Source organism: Podarcis cretensis, assembly GCF_951804945.1.
Source record: "Podarcis cretensis genome assembly, chromosome: 10".
Taxonomy (NCBI): domain Eukaryota; kingdom Metazoa; phylum Chordata; class Lepidosauria; order Squamata; family Lacertidae; genus Podarcis; species Podarcis cretensis.
In genome coordinates this window covers 66,671,476-66,693,086 of record NC_137179.1, presented here as the reverse complement: position 1 = coordinate 66,693,086, position 21,611 = coordinate 66,671,476, and the positions used below count along the sequence as shown (strand labels likewise).

Below are 21,611 nucleotides of genomic sequence, written 5' to 3'. Positions count from 1 at the left end.
GAGGAGCTGCGCCACTTTGCCGGCGGCATTCCTCCCTTTCCCCTTAATTTTGACAGCTTGGGGGTGGCTTGGGAGTCACGGGCAGGCAGTGCACTGAATGTTTGCCATGGGCAGCTCGCTCCGCCCCTCTGAGTGGGTTGCTCCGCCCCCGGCTGCAAGGCGCATGCCACTCCGGGCACCCGAGCAGCTATCCCACACCTGGGAGGGCACCCTCTGCGCCACGCCCCCCTCAGGAGAGCACCCACACTGGGCAGCACAGGCATATGCTCCACCCCTGAGCCTACACAGACTGGCAGCAGCTGTCCAGGGATTTGGGCAAGAGTGCTTCTCAACCCTACCTGAAAACCAAACCTGAGATCTTATGCATTCAAGGCAGGTGCTCTGCCAATGAGCTCAAGCCCTTCCTCACTTCATAGTCTTTATTCAATTATATTTTATTATACACACACACACACACACATATTAGTTTTTTAGCATATCATTTTCAACATTAAACATACTTTTATATCTTATACATTTTTTTTACTTCCATCAATCACATCTGAAAATTTCCAATCTTTTCCACTTAATTTACATTCCTTACTGTCAGAGCTGCCCCTAGGTCCCAGCTCACAGAGGACCAATGCCCTATTGTCGTTATGTACAAAAGTCTTTATTGAAGTTCAACTTCCATTCCAAAGCCGCAGCGCGCAGCCCTACGTCTTAAACCCTAGACCGGCGAAGTCCCGTCTGAATCTCCTCCCCTCTGACACCAGTTTAAGATCCTAGCCCTGCTCCACCTTTTCCGTTGTTCTCTCCTCCTCTGGGTCCTCCTGCCCACCGGGGTTTTCCCCTTTCTGGACTCTTCCGACGCTGAGTCGGCTGACTCCTCCCCCTGTCTCCGGCGGGCTTTAGGACCCGGTTCCCAATCCTCATTCTCTGCTGTCCCGCGCTCCTGTACATTTGAACTTGCCTCTCGCGCCAACCCGGTGACCTTCCTCCTGACCGTCACACTGCTTCTGTCACTGCTTCCCTCTTCCGGGATACTGCCCGGATCTGACCTCCCCTCCGTTGTCTGGCTCTCCGACGGAGGCGTGGCCAGCCCTGACTTATCTTCACTCCCTGGTGTGGAATCCTCTGCCCTCGATACCTGGGACTCTTCCCCCCCACTATGTTCTGGTGGGGAAGCTGGTCCTGATTTCCAACTGCTACTCTGCGAGTCCCTGCTGGCCCCTTGCTCCTGGAGTGTCCCCCTTGGGAATCCCCTTGCCCTGGCCACTGGCGCCCCCTTCTGTGAATCTTCCGATTCGCTGGAGAGGCTCATGGAATCTCTCGGGCCACTGTCATCTTCTTCTACGCTGCCCTCAGATTCTTCCCCTTCGCTCTCCATCTCCCCTCTTCCCTGTGCTTCTGCTCCTGAGCCCCTGACACTTACTTTCACTATTACATTTAAATATCATAACTAATATCTCTCTTCTTTCTCCTCTTTGCAATATTTCATATATTCCTCCTTACAAAACTTCTTGTAGTCCTACTAGCGTAATTTGTTGATTACAGTTGCTCTTCAAATAGTTTGTATATTTCTTCCAATCTTCTGTAAATCTCTGCTCCCACAGGTTTCAAATCCTTCCTGTCATTTTGTCCAATTCTGCGTAGTCCATTAATTTCGTCTGCCATTCTTCTTTTGCTGGTATTTCTTCTTGCTTCCACATATTTTATTAAGTTTCAACATTCTTAACATATACAGTCATTATACAATTTCGTCTCTCTCTTCTTTGACTTCCTACCCCTTTCCCCATGGAGTTGTTTTTTCTTCTTTTCTGCTACTTCTGTTGCTCATAGCTCAAGCCCTGCTTGCGAGTTCACTCTACTATAATATTTCTTCAAATAGTTCAAAAAAGGCATCCATTCTTCCATGAAACACTCATAATTAGACGCTCTTAATTTCGCCACTTCTGCATTATCTTACTTATCCATTCTTCTTTGGTTGGAACTTCTTCTTTCTTCCATTTCCACGCTTATAAAATCCTGGCTGCTGTTATTACATATATAAACTGAAAACTTTTTTTGTGGAATTTTTGCCCCGATAATCCCTATCAGAAATGCTTTGGGCCTTTTGGATACAAAGCTGTACCTTGGAAGTTGAACAGAATCCATTCCAGAAGTCCATTCGACTTCCAAAACGTTTGGAAACCCAAGCATGACTTCTGATTGGCTACAGGAAGCTCTGGCAGCCAATTGAAAGCCGCGAAAGCCCCATTGGACGTTTGGCTTCCAAAAATAGTTTGCAGACCAGAACAGTCACTTCTGGGTTTGCAGCGTTCGGGAGCCAAAATGTTCGAGAACTAAGCTGTTCGAAAACCAAGGTATGACTGTACTCATTTTAAACATATTTTTTATATTGTCATGTATCATTTCCCCAAATACACTCGCTTTCTTACAAGTCTACCACACGTGGGGAAAAATATTCATATACCTGTTTACACTTCCAGCAATTACTGTATTAGGAACCTGGACTTCATAATTTTGGTAGGTGTGGGGTGGAGCTTACCTTATTGCTGTGAGGTGGTTGCCAGTGGCATGTGATATTTTATTTCCGTCAAATATTTCCCCAGCAGTTTTAAGTGCCACTGGCTTCCTGGGCTTCCTGATATGAAACGGCCCCATTGGAGGGTAGTTGCGCCATGAAATCTTCCCCTCAGCATTATCTGAAGGCCTGGACGTAGACAGAGGCAGACTTTGGTAAGCTTTTCCAATATGGCGCCTGTGACGTTAACATATATGAGAGAGTGCTGGAAGGGAAATAGATAACCAGGTTACCCAGTCAGGACCCAGGGGGGTGGAGTCAGTGGGACTATAAAACCAGTTCTGGGAGGAGTTCGAGGAGGAGTTAGTTGGGAGTTGTTGGTGGGTAGTTGGTTGGATTTAGTGGGTTGGCTGGTTGGGAAAGGCAGTTGGTAATAGAGAGACAGTTAGGGCAGTGGGTTCTTGAGTGTGGGGAGGTAGAAGAGATAGAGAGAGGAAAATAAGACTAAGAAAGTAAAGAGCAACAACGTTTGGAATGCTGTAAATGTTTTGTTTGTGTCTGAAATAAAATACACTCTTCTTTATTAATTGAGAAGCTGACTGAGACTGAAGTGATTTTACCAGGGAGGACCTGGTTGGTGGCAGCGGATTAGCGGTGTACGGGTCAATAGTCCGTGAGACGACCGGGGACTCCGTACGAACGCCACAGCACCCTGTGTGAGGCCAACATTTGACACCCCCAAATGGCTCTTCTCAGTTATGGATTTTCTCAGTTTGAAGCCTATCCTTTCCCTCAAAGAGTTCTAGGCACTGTTGTTTGCCCTTCGCAGAGTTGCAGTTCCCAGAAACCCCTGGCAAGCTGGAGTGACCAGAATTATTTGAAGGAAAGAATGTGTTTTAAAGAGATGGCATGTACACAAGCCCTAGTTGAGGAAGTAAAACCTGTTTGATTGTTGTTGTGCTGTTTTCAGAATGACCGCTCCCTGCTTTGCCTTCCCTCAGGTGGGATACCTGAAGGTCTCCGCCTACCTCAGTCAGTTGTCCAATCCCACCTGGGGGAAGCGTTGCCAAGGAGACCAGGCCAGGTAGGGGAGGGATTACCTGCCCACACAATAGAGGGAGGATCTTACCTGGGAATCCTCACTTGCGGCGGCGATACCAGGGTTCCCCGTTAAAGGGGTTTTCTGAAGGGAGGCTTTGACCGTACGCCGAAAGGTCGTCATTGCTCTCCCCTGCGGCAGCGGCGTAACGGGGGCTGCTATCTCTGCTTGAACATATGTTCTCCAGAGCCGGCCCATCCCCCCCCACACACTGGATAACCCTGAAGCTCCCTAGGTCCCCGGCTGGGGACTGGGGAGGGAGAATGCCCAATGCCTGAGCCAAGGTCTACCCACATTTGAAATTTAATAAAGTTGTGGCCAATTTAATCCCATAGCACGTTGTCTTGAGTCGTTATTCCACATGACGGGGGGACCGCGCGGGATCTGGGGACTCCGCCTGTCCACACAAAGGCCCTGTATATAGTCGTCTCCTTTTTTAAATAGTGTTTCTTGAATGTGGTAGCGAGGAATCGGAGGGAAGGAGGCAAGTTCCAAACTGACTAGTAAAAGACAGTAGCTTAAGGGCTGATTCTTCTTTCCCCCTTATTCAAAGTTAGTTTCTTCTTCAGTGTGATTCAGAAGAGGCTCTTTTTACTTGAGAATTCTGACAACAGCTTTCCCCAAATGGATAATGCCTTTCCTGCCAAAGGAAAAAAGAAGAAAAAAGAAGTTATTATTAGGCAATAATGGCCTGGGTTTTCCTCGCCCTCTGCTCACGAGGAATAATGAAGCAATGGAACTGGTGGCTGCAAATACAATTTTCAGTCACGAAAATATGCTTAATATTGTTGGATGAACTAGACATCCCATGACGTATTGTGTATTTTGTTTTGATATCTGCATTGCCAGGCTTCTTTCCCCCCCTCTGCTTTAATTTTAAAAGCCATTCATACGACTTTGACTTCCTCGAAAGAACCTAGAGTCCTGGAAACTCTTGTCTGGTAAGAGTAATGGGACTTGTAGCTCTGTGATGGGTCTCCTCACAGCTTTCAGCACCCTTAACAAAAAGCAAGGAGTGGATGTGACCTAACAGTTTCCTGCTACACTCGTACCTTGGAAGTCGAATGGAATCTGTTCCGGAAGTCCGTTTGACTTCCAAAATGTTCAGAAACCAAAGCGCGGCTTCTGATTGGCTGTAGGAAGCTCCTGCAGCCAATTGGAAACCGCGGAAGCCCCGTCGGACGTTCGGGTTCCAAAGAACGTTTGCAAACTGGAACACTCACGTCTGGGTTTGTGGCGTTCGGGAGCCAAAATGTTCGACTCGCAAGGCGTTTGGGATCCAAGGTACGACTGTTCACTTTGTCATCATTGTCATTTTATTATTTATACCTCACCCATCCGGCTGGGTTTCCCCAGCCACTCTGGGCAGCTTCCAACACATATAAAAACATAATATAACATCCAGCATTAAAACCTTCCCAGTACAGACCTGCCTTCATGTGAATGGGCTCTCTCTACTTCCTTGAGTTAGTTACAGCAGAATGCTATGCATGTTTTCTCAAAAAGTCCTGTTGATATCAATGGTGCTTACTTTCCAGTAACTTTGCAGGACTGCAGACTTAGGTGAATTCTGAAGCCGTCGCATTCAACCCCTAAACACAATATCCAAGCGTTTCAGCAATACACAGCACTGGCTGTTATCTCTTTGCAGGCATAATAGAATTTTTCTGCTCTTCATTCACACTGTGAGGCTTTTTTTATGCACCGATACCCTCAGGCTCTCTCAGCAATACACAAGAGAGCTACTTTCCCCTCCAATTTATTTCTATGAGTCTTGACAGCTTTCATTTACACAAGTAGATGGTGTTTTAAACATTACCTGTGCTGCTCCTCTCATACCATCCGGACCTCTGGAGTAAGTTTCCGTAATTCCATTCCATTGACTGGCAGCAAAAGCATTGCAAACTTCAGGCACCATATGTTGCCTTATATCAAAACCTTGTTTATTGCGGAGACATCCAGAGAGACCAGCTGCAGACAACTAACCTTATAAGCCAAATTGGTTTATTCCAACCAGTCGGTCAGTTTCTGCAAGTACTTCCCCCTCTGGAAGTGCCGCTTTCTGAAAAGAAAGTCACTCAACTTTTAGGGTGGCGGATAATATTTATGGCTCTTATAAACACTGCTTTTCTTTTCTTTTTTAAAAAAAAATTAATTAATTTTTTAACATATCATTTTCAACAATTATTAAACATTCTTTTATATCTTATACAATTTTTTTGACTTCCATCAATCACATCTGAAAATTTTCCAATCTTTTCACTTAATTTACATTTCTTACTTTCACTATTACATTTAAATATCATAACTAATGTCTCTCTTCTATGCAATATTTCATATATTTCTCCTTACAAAACTTCTTGTAGTCCTACTAGCGTAATTTGTTGATTACAGTTGCTCTTCGTATATTTCTTCCAATCTTCTGTAAATCTCTGGTCCCACAGGTTTGAAATATACGAAGTATTACAAAGTAGAAAAAGACAGAGATTTTGGTTATAAGGTTCAAATGTAATAGGAAAAATAAGAAATGCATACTAAGAGATTAGATTGGAAAATTTTCAGACAGGACTGATGGAAGTCAAAAAAATTGAATAAGATGTAAAAGTATGTTTAACTACTGTTGAAAATGGTATGTTAAAAAACTAATAAAATTTGGGCTCCTGTTTGGGAGCCAAAACGTTCGGGAACTAAGCTGTTCGAGAACCAAGGTATGACTTTATTTCTAGATGGGTAAGCTGTACCCCATATGTTAAGATCTCTGAAAGAAAAATGGTATATATTACTGACAGAAACCAACAATTGGGAGGCTCATAGGGGATGAGCTCATCTGGGGGACTGCTTGCCTCTTGCTGGCCTGTCTCAGCTGCCCCTGTGATAACCATTGGATGACGGAGAGGCCTCCATTGGATAGTGGTAGCTTGTCAGGTCTTTTTCTTTCTTCCCCACTTTTCTCAGGGCAAAATGAGAGGGAGAGGTCTGATTTTTTTGTTGGCTAATGGGAACTGGGGGAAAATCTGTGTGTGGCATTTACTTTTTTTTTCCTTTTTTTCCTTTTTAAAATTATTTTTATTAGTAATTTCAACATCAGATTTTATCAAACACATTTTATCAAAAAACATACCATCCTTAAATCCCCCCCTGTTTTTTCCCTCCCCCTCCCCAAAAACATAACTCCCCCCCCCCCCCAGAATTCCCTCAGCTCCTCTCTCTGGTTTATCAACATATGTTATTTTCTGCATGTTACAAAACTGTACAGATCCTTAATTAATCTATCTGAATGTTATCAATAAAAAGTTTGTGAATGTTTATTCAAAGCCTGCCAAGGATTCCAGTTCATTTTGTTGTTTCTTTAAATACTTTGTAAAGGGTTCCCATTCATCTTTAAAATCACAGTTATCTTTGTCATGTAGTTTATGTGTCAATTTTGTCAATTCTGCATAGTCCATCATTTTCTCTTGCCATAGTTCTTTAGTCGGGATTTCCTTGTTCTTCCATCCTTGTGCTATCAAGACTCTTGCCGCCGTTGTCGCATACATAAAGATATTTTTCAATTTCCTTGGCAGGTCTTTTCCTACAATCCCTAACAAAAGTGCTTCAGGTTTTTAAACAAATGTTAATTAGAACATTTTCTTCAGTTTGTTATATATCATTTCCCAAAACTTTTTGATTTCATTACAATCCCACCACATATGATAAAAGGTCCCTTCTTTTTCTTTGCATTGTGTGTGGTGTTTTCAGTCAGTCTCGTTGGGAAATTTGATCTTTGCAAATTCCAATATGAAGCAGAGTTGAGAAGCCACCGGCTTTTGTGCTTCCTAAACATTCACTGCAGTTCTCTATTTTATAAACATTAACCCAAACACACATTCCAGAATACCTCCCTTTTTAACAGTGTGAGTTTTGAAACAAAGTATGTTTAGAAATGCATATTTTTTTTGGGGGGGGGAATACATATTTCAATTAGTTGTTTTTAATCACAATGGGACGCAGGTGGCGCTGTGGGTTAAAGCCTCAGCGCCTAGGGCTTGCCGATCGAAAGGTCGGCGGTTCGAATCCCTGTGGCGGGGTGCGCTCCCGCTGCTCGGTCCCAGCGCCTGCCAACCTAGCAGTTCGAAAGCACCTCCGGGTGCAAGTAGATAAATAGGGACCGCTTACCAGCGGGAAGGTAAACGGCGTTTCCGTGTGCGGCTCTGGCTCGCCAGAGCAGCGATGTCACGCTGGCCACGTGACCCGGAAGTGTCTCCGGACAGCGCTGGCCCCTGGCCTCTTAAGTGAGATGGGCGCACAACCCCAGAGTCTGTCAAGACTGGCCCGTATGGGCAGGGGTACCTTTACCTTTACCTAATCACAAATTAACATGGAGTCAGGACTGCATGGACTTAGGTATGAGTTCATCTGAAAATGACATGGGCTTGAAAGAGATTGATTTGTTCACCCCTGGTTGCAGCTTGTAAAGAAATTCTCCATATCTTATTGAGTAGAAAGAACATTTTGCAATATTGCTGTAGACCTGTAGGCCCCATTGCAGGTAGTTGTCATAAAGGCCAGTCCATCAGCCCACTCTTGGATATACAGTGGTACCTCAGGTTACATACGCTTCAGGTTATATACACTTCAGGTTGCAGACTCTGCTAACCCAGAAATAGTTCCTTGGGTTAAGAACTTTGCTTCAGGATGAGAACAGAAATTGCGAGGCAGTGGTGGTGCAGTGGCAGTGGGAGACCCCATTAGCTAAAGTGGTGCTTCGGGTTAAGAACAGTTTCAGGTTAAGAACGTACCTCTGGAACGAATTAAGTACGTAACCAGAGATACCACTGTACAGTATACAGATTCCCTCCCCATTTTCTCACTTTTAAAGAACTGTTTATATTTTACCACTGTAGCACTAATATAGAACAAAAGTAAGTGTGTGTGTGTGTGTGTGTGTGTGTGTGTGCGCGCGCAATCTCTCTCTGGTGTGTGTGTGCAAGTCTCCCTCTGGTCATAAAGCCCAATTGTAGCGTTAACCTTCATTTTTATTTATTTATTTAAAATGATCTATCTCGCCATTTCTGGCCCGAATGGGACCCCAGGTAGCTCACAGCGCAACCAAAGAACATTGACAACCTTAAAAACCAATAAAAAACCAATAACATAAATAAAAATACAATATAGAGTAGAAAGAATTGTGGAGCCAGCTTAGCCCTCATTTCCTTTCTCCCCAAGCCCTGGAAAAGAAAAAAGATTTCGCTTCTTTCTCAAAAGATTTCCCCTTCTTTTTCTGCAGTGTGCATTCCTTTGGGCGGGGAAGTTCTTTTGGCAGAACCATCCCTCTCTCCTGACTTTATTACCATATATAAAACATTTGTATACCACCACTCATTAAAAGTCCATAGCATATAAAAATATAACAACAGTCCAGTAAGCTTGGTAGCAATGAGCAGCAAATACCTGAGGGAGCAAGTGTGATTTTTGCAAGCACTCAAAACTCGTTTATGTTGTGTTTCAGGAGGGAGGTGATTCAACAAAGGGGAGCCTTTGACAGAAGAGACCCTCCCCTTGGGCTGCAGGAATGGGGAACCTGTGAGCCTTCAGATGTTAGACATATCCCACCAACCATGTTGGTTGGAGTTGAATGGGAGTTTGGAGTCCATTCATATTTTGACAGCAGAGACATCACCTTGCCAACAAAGGTCCGTATAGTTAAAGCTATGGTTTTCCCAGTAGTGATGTATGGAAGTGAGAGCTGGACCATAAAGAAGGCTGATTGCCGAAGAATTGATGCTTTTGAATTATGGTGCTGGAGGAGACTCTTGAGAGTCCCATGGACTGCAAGAAGATCAAACCTATCCATTCTTAACGAAATCAGCCCTGAGTGCTCACTGGAAGGACAGATCCTAAGCTGAGGCTCCAATACTTTGGCCACCTCATGAGAAGAGAAGACTCCCTGGAAAAGACCCTGATGTTGGGAAAGATGGAGGGCACAAGGAGAAGGGGAGGACAGAGGACGAGATGGTTGGACAGTGTTCTCGAAGCTACCAGCATGAGTTTGACAAAACTGCGAGAGGCGGTGGAAGACAGGAGTGCCTGGCGTGCTCTGGTCCATGAGGTTCCCTGTGACATTCTTGGTCCTCACTAAATGGAGGCTGGGATACTCTTATGCTATTGAAGTTCTGTCTTGTTTATTTTTTTAATCAATATTTTATTATTGGTTAACACTGACTTTTTATACAGGCAATTATTATTGTTGTAAAGGTAAAAAAAAAGGGGGGGGGAAAGGACCCCTCAATGGTTAAGTCCAGTCAAAGGCAACTATGGGGTTGCAGCGCTCATCTCGCTTTCAGGCTGAGGGAGCCGGCGTTTGTCCACAGACAGCTTTCCGGGTCATGTGGCCAGCATGGCTAAACCGCTTCTGGAGCAACGGGACACCGTGACAGAAACCAGAGCACACAGAAACACCTTCCCATCGCAGCGGTACCTATTTATCTACTTGCACTGGCATGCTTTCGAACTGCTAGGTTGGCAGGAGCTGGGACAGAGCAACGGGAGCTGACCCTGTTGCATGGATTTGAACCACCGACCTTCCGATTGGCAAGTCCAAGAGGCTCAGTGCTTTAGACCACAGCGCCACCTGCATCCCTTATTATTGTTGTAAGTTGCTTTGGATTGGTTATGTCCCTGTGGAGATGGCAGTATTGAGTCTGAGGCTCATGGGCTTCTGGCTTGCACTCTTTATAAATATTTGAGGAGTGCGTTTATGACCCCTCTATTATTGTCCACGCTGGGTCACTCAACCATTGCTACTGTGTCTTTACTTTTAGCAGATCAAGATGATCAGGTCTCAGCAAAAAAACTGCAAGGATTTTAGCATGGGCAGTTAGAATAAGATCTATTATTTGATTATTGATGTAAATCCCCAGAGTAGTAGTTTCTACCTCTATCTTCAGTACATCGAGAGCCAGTGTGGTGTAGTGGTTAAGAACGGTAGTCTTGTAATCTGGGGAACCGGGTTCGTGCCTCCGCTCCTCCACATGCAGTTGCTGGGTGACCTTGGGCTAGTCACACTTCTTTGAAGTCCCTCAGCCCCACTCACCTCACAGAGTGTTTGTTGTGGGGGAGGAAGGGAAAGGAGAATGTTAGCCGCTTTGAGACTCCTTAAAGGGAGTGAAAGGCGGGATATCAAATCCAAACTCCCCCCCCTCCTCCTCCTCCTCCTCCTCCTCCTCCTCCTCCTCCTCTTCTTCTTCTTCTTCTTCTTCTTCTTCTTCTTCTTCTTCTTCTTCTTCTTCATTTTATTTTATTTTATTGCCATGGTTAGTGGCTGATGCAAATTAAGATTCTCCTGATTCTGATTCTGCTTTGGATGGGCTTTGCTGAGAAAGCAATATAGCAATATTTTAACAAAAATAAAGGAACTGGAGGGTCATAGGTGGGAACTACTACAGAAGACGGTTCAACTGTATGTACAGTGGTACCTCTGGTTAAGTACTTAATTCGTTCCGGAGGTCCGTTCTTAACCTGAAACTGCTCTTAACCTGAGACACCATTTTAGCTAATGGGGCCTCCCTCTGCCGCCGTGCCACCAGAGCACAATTTCTGTTCTCATCCTGAAACAAAGTTCTTAACCTGAAGCACTATTTCTGGGTTAGCGGAGTCTGTAACCTGAAGCGTATGTAACCTGAAGCGTATGTAACCCAAGGGACCACTGTACAGTACTGAGCCTTTTCTGTGATGGAGAGTTCCTTTGGACAGCTTTGATAAGGCTTTAAAATACGTGGGAAATACAACGTTGATTGTCACTACGTGTTGGTTCCTGACAAGTTCCTGATTGCTGTTAGTCTTTCTCCTCTCCATCAGCAGCAGGCTCAATATGAAAAAGAATTCGTTGAAAATGGAAAGTTTGCCATGAAGCCCGCTATTAAAATAATTGCACATCTTTTAATGGTCTGAAGCAGACGTTGCTTGCACTGCACATTATATCCACTTTGTTTCCATAGTAATGGGGAGGGCAGGAAAACCCGCAAATAAGTTGCTAAGTAATCATGGGGGCATTTCATTTTTTTAAGTGCTTCACTTGCACTCTCTCAGAACGAGGTGAGGTGGCATGAATAAATGAGTGGTTTAAGTTATAACACCAATCCACATCACGGAATTACATCTCATAATAAAGGTATTTTCCAGAAAGAACAACTGCCTTTATGTCAAAGAGCTTTTGGGCGGCTCATGCCCTGTGTGCAAATTGAGATGGAGGTTTCTGAGGCAGGACAAACATTTTGTTTGGCTCCAAGCTTTTGGCTTATGAATAGAAGCCCCCCCCCCCAATTTTACTCAACGATGTTCAGGAATTCCAAGAAACCAAAACCATCAGTGCTGTGTTGCAACGCTCAGTCCACCATCTTAATTCAAAATGGCATCTGATGGTATCTAAACGTGGACAAAAATCTGTTCTTTGATCTTAGAAATCACCATGCAAAATTTGGTTATGGTATCTAAAGTGGTAGGGATGCGGGTGGCGCTGTGGGTTAAACCACAGAACCTAGGACTTGCCAATCAGAAGGTCGGTGGTTTGAATACCCGCGACGGGGTGAGCTCCCATTGCTCAGTCCCTGCTCCTACCAACCTAGCAGTTCGAAAGACCTCAAAGTGCAAGTAGATAAATAGGTACCGCTCCGGCGGGAAGGTAAACGGTGTTTCCGTGCGCTGCTCTGGTTCGCCAGAAGCAGCTTAGTCATGCTGGCCACATGACCTGGAAGCGGCCAGTAAAGCGAGATGAGTGCCGCAACCCCAGAGTCGGTCACGACTGGACCTAATGGTCAGGGGTCCCATTACCTTTACCTATCTAAAGTGGTGCTGAAAAGGACAGTCAACAAGTGACTTTCCAAAATATACCAGAAATATGTGTGTGTGTGCACATGTGTGTGTATGTTTGCATAGTGTATATGAGAATTCTGCTCATAAGATTCAGCTCATAAGTTTTCTGAGCAAGGTCTATACAAAGCTTTACTGAATATTAATGTTGCACTCTGATGCAACTGTTATTTAGTATATTGCATGTGTGCCACTTAGCGTTTCTACCATATTAAGTGATATATGAATTGCATGGATAAACAAAACAAGGCAAAACTGAAGTGTTTGCTTTGCATTTGCTTGGATAGTTCTTAGCTTCTAACTAAGCCCTGTTACTTGATGGCCGGAAGGGGTCTGGCCCACTGAAAATCACTCAGTGCTTGAAGGTTTGGTCTTTTATTTGCTTCCTGATAAACAGATACATAAAAAGCCCAGCAAAGCAAAAGCTGTAAACCAGGCATAGGCAAACTTGGCCCTCCAGATGTTTTGGGACTACAATTCCCATCATCCCTGACCACTGGTCCTGTTAGCTAGGGATGATGGGAGTTGTAGTCCCAAAACATCTGGAGGGCCAAGTTTGCCTATGCCTGCTGTAAACCCACGAGGAGGCCAATTAAACATCAGTGTGCAGGGAAGCCCTTTGAGAGTACTTTGTTGCTACCAGTCCTTCTTTCTTTCCTCCATGGGACCACCATTTTATAGACATGCATGCTCCAGGTGGCTTATATTTCATACACCAGACCCAGTGTCCCTATTTTCCAGGGATGTCCATGATTTAGAGTGACGGAGTCCTGCCGTCATAGATGGTGCTTAGCATAGCATAGAAAGAAGACACAGAGAGGCAGCGAGTATTTTCATAATGGAGGGGCAGCTCCTTCAAACCTCTCCCTTCCCCGGTAACTTTTATTATCCTTTGTCCTCACCAACAGCATGGTCATCTCACAATGTCTCACATTACATGCCTGGCAATGGTTTGACACTCCCCTCACCATATAAGGAAACACTGCCCAGAGGAAACACAACTCCATTTAAGGTCAATACATTCCTATACATTGTAAAGCTCAGAGTGCTGGTCAGCCGAGGTCAAGGGGCACCCTGTGGTATTTACAAGCCTCTGCCTTGGCTTTATGACTCCCACATGCCCTCTTTCTTTATTTTATTAACCAGAATCATATATGTCAGTACCAATACGGTTATATCGAGCGCGATAAGAGACTCTTGTAAGGGTGGGAGCAGGCCGCGGATGGGAGAACCATGCAGTACATACAGAGATTAAAGAAGGAATACATTGAATACAGCAACACAAAATAACACAAATAACTACTATAATGATCACTAAAATCAATAAATGTCGAAGCCAACTTCCATCCGGAAGCCAAGAATATAACCATGCCCATGGATCAACGGAAGGAGGGGGGGCAAATGGATTGTGGGCTACCATGGTTTCCATTTGATCAATTGTCACAGATATGCTGACGTTATTATCAGGAATAAACATACTACAATGAGAATGAACAAGTGCACAAACCCCTCCTTTTGAGGCTAAAATGACATCCAAAGTATAACGATTTTGTAAGACCACCTCTCTCATTGCAGATACCTCCTGGTTGAGATTCTTCAAAGCTTTTATGGTATCATTGAATAATCCTTCAGTCCAATTTGCTAGCCGATGGAGGTCCCTATAGTTCATTGCTGCACCCACTGAGGGCAGCAAGGCCCGAGAAATCTGTGTACTGATATATTGATTTATGGGTGAATTAACCTCCCGACGATTTCGTAGTCTAAGAGAAGATGGTAACTTATCAACCTTATACAACAACGGAACCACGATACCCAAGGTACATGTGCCTGTGAGGTTTCGAGGAATGGCTTTGTATGCTTTTTCGCCACAAAGCAACCATAACTCTCTTTGGAGTAAATAGCTGATATTACTACTCTGTTGGGACCAAGTAAAGGCTGCAGTAAATAAGGAACTGATATGAAATTGCTCATCAGCAGCATTTGCTAAGCCAGGGATAGAAGAATTCAGACTCCAATTTGCATGGTAGGTTTCTTTTCTAATTTTTAGCTATGCACTGGTATCTCTCCTATAGCACTGAGATTGGTCACTGTATGTTCCTGTAAGAGAACAAGAGCTATTAAAAGTGAAATTCAATGTATATTGACAGTTTGGATATATGCCCCATGATTCTTTCCCCTCTTTAATTTGAAAACAAATGGAGGCAGGCTCATGGAGGGTCAATTGTACTGGAGGCCAAAAAGTTTGGTTAGGTGATATAACATTTGTAAATTGAAAGGATCCATTAATAGGCACACCATGAAGCATTATGCCTGAATGACGGGCAAAAGGGGGACATGTGCATACACAACCAGCATCTAGAAGCATGCAATAAACTGGTAAACATAATAATATCTTGTACAAAAATATTATCCCTCCATATCTTATGATAATTTTCTCCCCTAAAAGTCTTATTCAACAACACAGTTCTTCTAGTTCGAGAGTGGCTGAGCCATGGATGCTGCCAGCCAGAGTAGGATTCTGATGACAGCGGCTTGCCACCTGATAAGGTGAAATATGGTGGTTTCAACTGGACTGGGTCGTCCGCTTCTGTTCCTTGTATAACGGTGCAACAAAGGATGGCGAGGCAGATGGTGGGGAAGGCACTTCCGCAATTGAAGGGACTCGCCATGGCTGCACGCATCGAGCTGGAACCCACAAAGGCTTGTCCTCTAGGTGGCACATGCGGAAAGGTTTCAATGCTTCACCCACAAAATGTTGACAAAGTGTAGGGGAGTTCCACATGCCCTGAGGCAGGACAACCCACTTATATCGCTGGGTGGGCTGCGAATTGTTATATACTGGCAATGTAAAAGCAAACCGTTCCCTGTCTGCTGGGGCCAGTGGGATAGAAAAAAAACAGTCCTTTAAATCAATCACCGCCAACTGATATTCTCGTGGGAGCATATTTGGATTTGGCATGCCAGGTTGTAAAGTTCCCATTGGCTGTATTTGTTCATTGATTTTTACTGACTGCTGCAGCTCTTTCAAAATCTTAAAGTCAGAAGGTTGATTTTGGGCTTGAGTTCCTGCTGGGGCACCAGCAGGTGGCACTATAACGGGAAATGCCACAGTATCCTGAATTAAGGAACAGGCAAGGACTGCACGTTGAAAAGGGGTGGCTGGTTCTGTTGGTGAGAGAGTAGGATCATTGCCAGCCAGACCACAGTATTTTTGCAGGATTGGATCCTCTGGTGAGGAACTATAGCCCGGAGGCTTGGGGTCTGGTGGTGTGGGCAAGGCGAGTGCTGGAACAGACGGCATCACAGCAGGCTGGACTAAAGAAGCCGGAGGTGATGTTGGCAATACAGCCATGGAGATATTTTTTGGTGATAAAGAGCCCATGGCATAACAAACCTTGCACCATGCATTTAGAATCCGAACACCAAAGCTGGGGTGTCCATGAAAATGTGCTCCAATCTTATCCCAATGTTTTAATTCCCAAGTTCCATCTTCAGGAAACCAGGGGCAATGTTCATCGATGGCCTGAATAAGCTGTATCAAATCACCCTCAGGAACTTCCAATTTGTTGGAGGAGAGGAGAAATTTTAAGTCTTTTAAAAATTTCTGTTGGGGAAAAGACAGGGAGCTGCCCATTTTTCTAAAATCAATATAAAAGGGATCGACTCACCGGGATCCTTAGATGAATAGCGCTTGAAACCCTTACCGGGCGTGGTGAGTCGATGATCAAGAAGCCTCACGCGGATTCCTTTGAAGTCAGCCTCTCACTGTCTTCTTTAGTTAGCCTCTTCTTTTAAGTTTGCCTCAGATTTTAAGTTAGCCTCACACGGGGCACCACCTGACGGAGTCCTGCCGTCATAGATGGTGCTTAGCATAGCATAGAAAGAAGACACAGAGAGGCAGCGAGTATTTTCATAATGGAGGGGCAGCTCCTTCGAACCTCTCCCTTCCCCGGTAACTTTTATTATCCTTTGTCCTCACCAACAGCATGGTCATCTCGCAGTGTCTCACGTTACATGCCTGGCAATGGTTTGACACTCCCCTCACCATATAAGGAAACACTGCCCAGAGGAAACACAACTCCATTTAAGGTCAATACATTCCTATACATTGTAAAGCTCAGAGTGCTGGTCAGCCGAGGTCAAGGGGCACCCTGTGGTATTTACAAGCCTCTGCCTTGGCTTTATGACTCCCACATTAGAGAAGCCATCCCGGTTTCTGATTTGATTCCGGAACGTCCCACTTTTCCTTAGGAAGTCCCTATTTTCATTGGATAAATGTTTGAGCGTATGGAGTTATTTGACTCCTGATCTGTCCGAAAGCAATCTTGTATAGGGCACCTTTAAAAAAATGTTTTATTATGTTTTTATATGTGTTGGAAGCTGCCCAGAGTGGCTGGGGCAACCTGGTAAGATGTGTAGGGTATAAACAGTAAAATTCACATTATGGAATGGGACATCTCTATTCTCTCTCTCTCTCTCTCTTTTTTTAAATATACCCTCTGACATTTCTCCAAATATCTTAAGGGCAGGTTCAATCAGCTGCCCTCCCTTATTGTAATAAAACTTCATCAATGCCTCAATGCTTTTCTGTGTCTTTCCTTTCAGTGTCTCCATATGACACTTCCAAGAGAGGTTTTTATTCAGGAATACATCCAGATACCTAAATGAGCGAGTTTGTTCTATAGCCAGCTGATCCAAGCACCATCTATGCCTAGGACTGTGTCTGCCAGCAATCACAATCTTGGTACCAGCAAAGTTTATAGATAGGTTTTCCTGTTTACACTATGCGCTGAGGGAAGGCAATGTTAGAAAGGGTGAAAATATTAAATGCCCAGATATCCAAATCAGAAACTTGATTGGCTTAAGAGAGCCAGTATTATCTCCTGAGCAACAAAACATTGTTAACGTCTTTCGTGTGACAGGCTGTAGCCATCCTATCCGAGCAAGCTGGATTTTAATTCAAAGTGAAATATGTATTGGGAGTGCCTTTCCGATCTGTTTAATGCACTGCTTTTCTTCAACATTGCCGAAGGAAGAGGAGCCCGATGAGGTGGGATGCAGATTCTGAAGTGGACAAAGAGTGGCAATTCATATATGACAAACCAGATTTGAGGGAAGTTTTAGAGGCTGTTTATCCATTGCTGCCAGTCAGATCAAATTTATCTCCTTGCCACTTCAGTGATGGATATTACCGTTCACACAGTTGGATAAGTGACCTTGTCAGCATTATTGGGGGAATATATTTTTATGCTGAAATTATTCACAAACTCTCTGGCGCTTTTAAAGGACTGCAGGTACCTCTTGTTAGAATTTTAAAATTGTCATCTGTTCTTCTCTTCACGAGAAGGCATGCCTTTTTAAATATATAGGGCAAAAGAGTTGTATACTCCTCAATCTTGCAACGTCTATAAAAGCTATGCTGTTGATATTATCGAAGGGATTATTAGGTTATATGCAATGAAGCCGTACCATTTGCACAAAGACTTCTGCCTGCACACAACAGGGCCCTGTCTCTCCTTCTCTTCTCACTAAATCCCCCCCCCTCGCACTTGTAAATCTGTTTTGGGGTTTTTCCCAACCTCTTGGGCATGTCGGAAGTCCTTTCAGTAATAATCTATCCATATCTCTATTTGTCTCTCTAGAAGCAATGCCAGATTTACGTATAAGCTAAACAAGCTATAGCTTAGGGCCCCACTCTCTTGCAGGCCCCCCAAAAAAATTAAAGGGGAAAAAACCCCTGGAGGTACATTTCCATAATATAAGATAAAAAACAAATAAAATAAAACCTACCTACAGCAACATCATTTTGTGTTGTGTAGGCTCCTATGATGTAAGCAATGGGCCCCGCCTGCTAGCCTGCTCCGTAAAATATCACTGGTTTGCTCATTTCTATATACAGTGGTACCTCGCAAGACGAATGCCTCATAAGACGAAAAACTCGCAAGACAAAAGAGTTTTTTGTTTTTTGAGTTGCTTCGCAAGACAAATTTCCCTATGGGCTTGCTTCGCAAGACGAAAACGTCTTGCAAGTTTGTTTCCTTTTTCTTAAAACCGTGCATTCAGGGGGTGCAGTTGCGACTTGACTTTGAGGAGCAACTCATAGCACGCCTTTTTTGAGGTTTTTGAAGACTTTAGTGATTTTTGAAGCTTTTCCAAAGTCCGTGCTTCGCAAGACGAAAAAATCGCAAGACGAAAAAACTCTCAGAACGAATTAATTTCGTCTTGCGAGGTACCACTGTATAGGGTGCCTACATTCTGCATGTGCAAATGGCTTTAGATACCTATTAGTTCCATAAATATAGCATATATTCAACACAAAAAGCAGCGACAATTTGTTGTTGACAAAGGACAGCTGGGCTTATAAAGGGCCCCATTACCTGCAGTAGCTTAGGGCCTCATCAAACCTAAATCCAGCCCTGTCTAGAAGTTATAAGCAGATTTATCCATATAAGCAATCATTATTGCATAGACATGGAACTTTAAAGGAAGCAACAGTAAACAGGATCTACAATGTATGTTCTTTTTAGTTGATTGGTTTCACTTTAAGCGGTACATACTACAACTACCAAACGCCTTGCAGGCCACAGTTTTCAAGAAAACTGTTCTTCCTGTTACCCGTTTGCAATCAGCAGTTGATCTAGCAACCTTCTTTAATCTCTCATGTCTCTTATAACCAGTGCTTTTTTTTCCTGGGGGTACGCAGGGGTACGCATACCCCTAAACATTTTGTGAATCTAATGCAAGAAGAAACTGATTTTTAAAAAATATTTAGTTTCTTCTCTAGCACAGTGAATTGTCAGTTCCGTTGCTACCTCTGATGGCAGAAGCGAACATTTAATGTGTGAAGCAGTGTGGAATGTGGATGTGTGATAATATGAGGTAATGCATGTTCTTTGTACTTTTGTCCATTTACTGTATTTGTTTTCCCCAATTTGAGCTATAAAATGGTGATTTTCTTTGGTCAAAATGAGAGTACCTCCAAACATTTTTTAGAAAAAACAAAACACTGCTTATAACCATTTTGCAGCAATTATGAGTCCAGTGAGATCTCACATAGTGATTTCATTGTATTTCTTCCTTTAAAATTGGAATCTCTATCTTTTGGTTTCACATGGCCGCCCAATCAGGCAGCACATCTCTTCCATGATGCTTCTTTTGTACCAACCTTCCTCATTCTGGGGCCTCCAGATGTTTGGGGCTACTGTTAAGTTGTGGGTGAACATATCAGACGACACAGTGATTTTTCAAACAGCTCTTGTTTATTCACTGGCCAGAACAGAAGGCTTCAGCCAGCCTGCTTATATAGAGCTCCACTACAACGCAACAGTAACAACTTTCTGTAACTATCCAATCACTGAACGTCACTTTCAATTCCTTATTTGCATATGTGGACCTGAGTGAAAACTATCTACAGTATCCCCCTGCTGGCCCAGGGTGAAAACTTCAGTACATAACAGCTACAAATCCCATTGACCTCAGACAGCGCAGCTGTGGTGGCTGAGACTGATGGAAGTGGTAGTCCACAACATCTGGAGTGCTTCAGCTTGGGGAAGACTGCTTTGCATGAGTATTTCAAACATAATGGGACAAATGGAGACAGCTGCTAGTGGCAAGGGAATAATACCACCTCAAAATCTGTGAACCACAGTGGCGTGTTTCACTTCCTATCATGGAAGGGCTGACACATATATGAAATCTTCTTCCAGCCCCCATCTCTCCTCTGGATATTGGCCTTTGAACAAATTTTAGTTGGGGGTAAACTGCAGTTTTTAAAAAGCAAAATAGGAAAGCAGTCCGTTACCAATGATTCTAGTTGATTTGGCAAATTAATGTTTTAGATCACCATGCAGCAGTAGACATAATTAAATGTCAGAGGGAGAGAGGGAGAGGACTAAATGCATGAATAAAATATCTTTTATTTTATCATTACATTTTTATAATAAAATTTACTTGTCATCTTAATGTAATAATGTAGCTAACAAGATAATTTATTTCTGAATATAATTGAGATGTACAGAATGAGGAAGCAAGGCCCTCTGAGATGTCAGATTCACTCTGGTGGAGAGAAGCTCATCTGTGGAAGCTGGTGAAAAATTAAAAACAAACTCGCAGAAAAAAGTTGAAGTTGGTGTGGAGAAAAGGACGGGTAAGTTGAACAGACCAGTGCAGTAGAAATGCAACATCATAGGTTGCTTCTCAACAAATGATCTCTGAAGACCATTTCCCCCCTTTTTTGGACCTTTACCATCTGATTTGTTCATTCTTCCCTGCCTTGATTCTCATTGCCTTTTGTAGACAGGGCAGCTGTCTACTAGTTCCATCTGGTACGCAGGCTGAGACCCTACCTGCCAGCAGACTGTCTTGCCAGAGTGGTGCATGCTCTGGTTGTCTCCCACTTGGACTACTGCAATGCGCTCTATGTGGGGCTACCTTTGAAGGTGACCCGGAAACTGCAACTAGTCCAAAATGCAGCAGCTAGACTGGTGACTGGGAGCAGCTGCCAAGACCATGTAACACCAGTCCTGAAAGACTTACATTGGCTCACAGTATGTTTCCGAGCACAATTTAAAGTGTTGGTGCTGACCTTGAAAGCCCTAAATGGCCTTGGCCCAGTATACCTGAAGGAGCATCTCCACCCACATCGTTCAACCCAGACACAGAGGTCCAGCTCCAAGGGCTTTCTGGTGGTTCCCTCGCTGTGAGAAGTGAAGCTACAGGGAACCAGGCAGAGAGTTGTCTCGGTAGTGGCGCCCACCCTGTGGAAAGCTCTCCCATCAGATGTCAAGGAGATAAAGAACTACACACAGTGGTTCTCAACCTTGGGTCCCCAGATGTTTTTGGTCTACAACTCCCATGATCCCTAGCTCACAGGACCAGTGGTCAGGGATGATGGGAGTTGTAGGCCAAAAACATCTGGGGACCCAAGGTTGAGAAAGGCTACTTTAAGACATCTGAAGGCAGCCCTGTTTAGGAAAATGTTTAGGGTAGTTTTTAATGTTTGATGTTTTATCACTTTATTTTTATTATTAATAATAATATTCTGCTGGGAGCTGCCCAGAGTGGCTGGGGAAACCCAGCAAGATGGGCAGGGTATACATAAGTTGTTGTTGTTGTTGTTGTTGTTGTTGTTGTTGTTATGCCTCTTTTTAGAGTGTATGA

General features: G+C 43.9%; 1 long non-coding RNA gene across 3 annotated transcripts in view; it reads left to right on the top strand.

Annotated features, from left to right (window-relative positions):
- LOC307226021 overlaps window positions 1-21,250 on the top strand; it is a 242,783-nt gene extending 221,533 nt beyond the window's left edge. The window contains exons 2-4 of one of the 3 annotated variants that reach the window (XR_013843260.1): window positions 9,864-10,232; window positions 19,253-19,331; window positions 20,462-21,250. This is a non-coding gene — a long non-coding RNA (uncharacterized lncRNA). Of the gene's footprint in view, window positions 1-9,700; window positions 10,233-19,252; window positions 19,332-20,461 lie in introns of those variants that run through there. The other 2 variants (XR_013843261.1, XR_013843262.1) reach the window with 2 other exon arrangements.
- The last annotated feature ends 361 nt before the right edge of the window (window positions 21,251-21,611 follow it).